Below are 5,000 nucleotides of genomic sequence, written 5' to 3'. Positions count from 1 at the left end.
CCACCGGCAGGACGTCCCACGATACATGCCAGTTAAACACCGACGGGCGGTGAACCAACAGCGTGGGACACAAATCCAACTACGAGCTTTTTAACCGCAACAACTTTAATATACGCTATTGGAGCTGGAATTACCGCGGCTGCTGGCACCAGACTTGCCCTCCAATAGATACTCGTTAAAGGATTTAAAGTGTACTCATTCCGATTACGGGGCCTCGGATGAGTCCCGTATCGTTATTTTTCGTCACTACCTCCCCGTGCCGGGAGTGGGTAATTTGCGCGCCTGCTGCCTTCCTTGGATGTGGTAGCCGTTTCTCAGGCTCCCTCTCCGGAATCGAACCCTGATTCCCCGTTACCCGTTACAACCATGGTAGGCGCAGAACCTACCATCGACAGTTGATAAGGCAGACATTTGAAAGATGCGTCGCCGGTACGAGGACCGTGCGATCAGCCCAAAGTTATTCAGAGTCACCAAGGCAAACGGACCGGACGAGCCGACCGATTGGTTTTGATCTAATAAAAGCGTCCCTTCCATCTCTGGTCGGGACTCTGTTTGCATGTATTAGCTCTAGAATTACCACAGTTATCCAAGTAACGTGGGTACGATCTAAGGAACCATAACTGATTTAATGAGCCATTCGCGGTTTCACCTTAATGCGGCTTGTACTGAGACATGCATGGCTTAATCTTTGAGACAAGCATATGACTACTGGCAGGATCAACCAGGGAGCTGCGTCAACTAGAGCTGAGCAGCCGGCCGCCCGGGAGTGTGTCCCGGGGGCCCGCGCGAACACGCAAGCGTCCGCTCAATTATTCTGCAAACAGGAGGAGGCTGAGCTCCCCTGCACCATACACCTCGAAACCCTCTCAGGTCCCGGCGGCGCGCAGCGCCGTCCTAAGTACTTGGTCGGGTTCGAGAGAGGCGCAATCGCCCGGGGTTTGGCGAGTAGACGCTTTAGGTGCGACCACCCGTGCTCCCAACTGAGCTTGCCGCTGCCGACAGAGGCCCGGGAGCGTGCTGTCGTGGCATTGCCGGCGGGAGACAACACGCGCCACCTACGGTGACCGGCAGCTCCAACGCCAGCGCCACAGAAGGACAAAAGCCCCACTTGGGTGCCGAAGCGAACTCTCCCAGCACAGCGCACGCGCCAACACGTCCGCACAGCTGCGATACAAACCACCTGCGAGAACCGCAGAGGCGACCGAGCAGCAGACGGCGTCGCGGCGCCGAGCGCCGGGCGGCGGCGCATCCTCAGCGCACACAGTCCTCAATCGGACCAGCACACTGCAGATGTCCACCGCGCTTCGCACCGGGCCCGCGAGGACCTACTTTGGCCGCACGGCGCCGCGTGCAGGGTGCGCCGGCGCGCAGCTGCGCCGCCTGCCGCCTCCGTCGGCCGGCGCGCCTGCCACTGGCCGCCCCCACCAGCCGGCTGTAGCGCGTGCGCCCACGCACCGCGCGGCCAGCACGCCGGGAGGCCCCCCCTCACCGGCCGGGGACGGTCCCACCCAGCCACCGCCGCGTATCGCTTCACACCCAGATGCCATTCACGTTCGTGGGCATGGTGGGTATCGCTGGAACAACCGGTTGGTAGCTCAACCGATCGTCGCCATCACTGATTCACCTCTAGCGAGAACAACCGCACCACAACGGTTTACCAGTTGTTCATTTGCGTAACGTCACCAGCAAACGTAGGCGTCCATCGCCATTTGCAAATTCAACGATTGTTGCATGCCTGTGTCAGGTGTCACGACACACTATGTCTGCCCACATACACGCAACAACATGTGCACGCTTCGCGAACACGTGGAAGGTGGCCCCCGTACGTATGCGATGTCCATTGCGCGAACGACTGTCAACCGGCCTCTGTCGCATGTCGCAGATGTGGAACGCAGTGCACCATGCTATCACGGTGTGTGAGAAGAGACGACTACGTCTGACAACACGCGCCACTACATCAACAGACGGCTCATGCTGATCGCCATCCAGGGCATACCACACTGCAATCCAGCTCTTATAGGGAGACGACACGTAGCTGAGTGCACAACATTTGGACCGCATGGTTCGCCGTTGTTGGCGCAGTCGTTGTACGGTCACATGTACCACGATGTATCATTCAGTACATGAGGACCAATGTGCAGTACAGTGTGTGATTTGGACGTACAACATCAGCGGACAGTTGACACAGGCCGTACCACAGCGTAGGCTAAGTGCTTCGCCATGCGAATGCCAATGAACAACTGCAAATGCCAATGAACAACTGCAAAGGGCATTGAGCATGTACGTCCTGCTGCCATCCACATTACAGTGTATAGCTGCAAGGTGTTTAACATGAAGCGATACACTGGGGACCGGGCAGTGCGAGTAGCAAACTATATTGCGGGGGTTGCAGTTAGGCAACACTACACTAATTTAACGCGTCGTATGACAATTACAGAGCAGGTTAAGGCCCAACGTGTGTTGGGTTAAGGCCCAACGTGTGTTGGGTTAAGGCCCAACGTGTGTTGGGTTAAGGCCCAACGTGTGTTGGGTTAAGGCCCAACGTGTGTTGGGTTAAGGCCCAACGTGTGTTGGGTTAAGGCCCAACGTGTGTTGGGTTAAGGCCCAACGTGTGTTGGGTTAAGGCCCAACGTGTGTTGGGTTAAGGCCCAACGTGTGTTGGGTTAAGGCCCAACGTGTGTTGGGTTAAGGCCCAACGTGTGTTGGGTTAAGGCCCAACGTGTGTTGGGTTAAGGCCCAACGTGTGTTGGGTTAAGGCCCAACGTGTGTTGGGTTAAGGCCCAACGTGTGTTGGGTTAAGGCCCAACGTGTGTTGGGTTAAGGCCCAACATAGGTTGGGTTAAGGCCCAACATAGGTTGGGTTAAGGCCCAACATAGGTTGGGTTAAGGCGCAACATAGGTTGGGTTAAGGCGCAACATAGGTTGGGTTAAGGCGCAACATAGGTTGGGTTAAGGCGCAACATAGGTTGGGTTAAGGCGCAACATAGGTTGGGTTAAGGCGCAACATAGGTTGGGTTAAGGCGCAACATAGGTTAGGTTAAGGCGCAACATAGGTTAGGTTAAGGCGCAACATAGGTTAGGTTAAGGCGCAACATAGGTTAGGTTAAGGCGCAACATAGGTTAGGTTAAGGCGCAACATAGGTTAGGTTAAGGCGCAACATAGGTTAGGTTAAGGCGCAACATAGGTTAGGTTAAGGCGCAACATAGGTTAGGTTAAGGCGCAACATAGGTTAGGTTAAGGCGCAACATAGGTTAGGTTAAGGCGCAACATAGGTTAGGTTAAGGCGCAACATAGGTTAGGTTAAGGCGCAACATAGGTTAGGTTAAGGCGCAACATAGGTTAGGTTAAGGCGCAACATAGGTTAGGTTAAGGCGCAACATAGGTTAGGTTAAGGCGCAACATAGGTTAGGTTAAGGCGCAACATAGGTTAGGTTAAGGCGCAACATAGGTTAGGTTAAGGCGCAACATAGGTTAGGTTAAGGCGCAACATAGGTTAGGTTAAGGCGCAACATAGGTTAGGTTAAGGCGCAACATAGGTTAGGTTAAGGCGCAACATAGGTTAGGTTGAGGCACAATATAGGTTAGGTTGAGGTACCGTATAGGTTAGGTTAAGGTACAGTATAGTTTAGGTTAAGGTACAGTATAGTTTAGGTTAAGGTACAGTATAGTTTAGGTTAAGGTACAGTATAGTTTAGGTTAAGGTACAGTATAGTTTAGGTTAAGGTACAGTATAGTTTAGGTTAAGGTACAGTATAGTTTAGGTTAAGGTACACATTGTTGTATGGAAAGGTGTAATGGGGGGGGGGGGGGGGGGGCGGCCGGTCGGTTTGTTGATTGTGATTATAGTAAGTGGATGCCTGCGGCATCATCTGATTTGCCACGTCAGGATGCACCTTTGGCTCATGACAGGCGGCGCTCCGATTCCATGCTTGTGGCAGACCTGTGTCTTTCATTCCTGCCATTGTTTGTGTGCTGTGAGAGGAGGCAGTATTGTGATGTTGGGTGCACCCCTGTGTAGGACATGTGTGGGTGTTGGTGGCTTAGCTGAGCAATGGTGGTTGTCGGGGGGGTGGGATATTCCGTTTTCTGAGTGGACCTCCCAGTCTGGTTATGACAGTGTGGATTGTCTCATGTGGCGGAGAGGATGCACTGGGTGTTGTTCCATGCTGGTGCTTACATATTGTCTGTGTGCGTGTTACAGGCGGAGAGTAGTGCGTGATAAGAGTGTGTGGCTGCCGTGTGGTTGTGATTGTGAGCAGAGTCTTTCAGCATGTATACGGACAGTTGTATATATTATCTGTATTCTGATGGGTCTATGTATTACTAATCAGCGCCGTGTATACGTTTAATCCGGTTCCAGTCGAAACTGTTGTATCTCTGTACATTAGTGACACGGCGAGCGCGCTATGTAGCTACTCGTCTCGGCAGCTTCCACCGGTGTATGGCAAATGATTATAAGCAATGAGTCGAGTCGTCAATACCGATAGTGTGACGTCACATGTCTGGGGTGGGGGACGCTGCGCCCTTCCGGTGGGTCATGGCCTAGAAAGACGCTCCCCACGCAGGGGGGCTTGGACTGTCATAAACTCTTCCGAGTAATATACTTGCCGTACGTTTTTGCGACTGCGAGTGCAACGCCCACCGGTACCGACATGGATGGAGCGCCTCCTAGCTGACCGCTCAGCATCGGCATTCGTACAGAGAGCAACGCGATCGCGTCTCTAGCTCGTAACTGGTACAGCTCGCAGCTCATGTATAGGGACAGCGGGAATGTCGCATATTGGACATAACTCTTCATGAAACGCAAGTTATAGGGGTGGATTGCACATTGCGACTGCGGGAAAAGTCCGCCGTTCATCCGCTGGAGTTGCGAGTTGGGCGGTTAGGGTGGGGCGCCGGTGGAGTGATTGCCGGTCGACGATTTCGTGCGGCAGAGGCGCTGGCGTTGGGGTGCTGTGGTCGACAGAGGACGCAGGCTTTGTGGGTGGGGTCGAAAGAT

General features: G+C 53.8%; 1 non-coding gene across 1 annotated transcript in view; it reads right to left on the bottom strand.

The window, feature by feature from the left end:
- LOC126433872 (small subunit ribosomal RNA) overlaps positions 1-728 on the bottom strand; it is a 1,910-nt gene extending 1,182 nt beyond the window's left edge. Inside the window, exon 1 of the ribosomal RNA XR_007578814.1 lies at positions 1-728. This exon is cut by the window's left edge and continues 1,182 nt beyond it. This is a non-coding gene — a ribosomal RNA (small subunit ribosomal RNA).
- Positions 729-5,000: the final 4,272 nt, after the last annotated feature.

The sequence above is a fragment of the Schistocerca serialis genome, unplaced genomic scaffold (assembly GCF_023864345.2).
Source record: "Schistocerca serialis cubense isolate TAMUIC-IGC-003099 unplaced genomic scaffold, iqSchSeri2.2 HiC_scaffold_1175, whole genome shotgun sequence".
Lineage (NCBI taxonomy): Eukaryota > Metazoa > Arthropoda > Insecta > Orthoptera > Acrididae > Schistocerca > Schistocerca serialis.
This window is presented reverse-complemented; position numbering and strand designations above follow the sequence as displayed.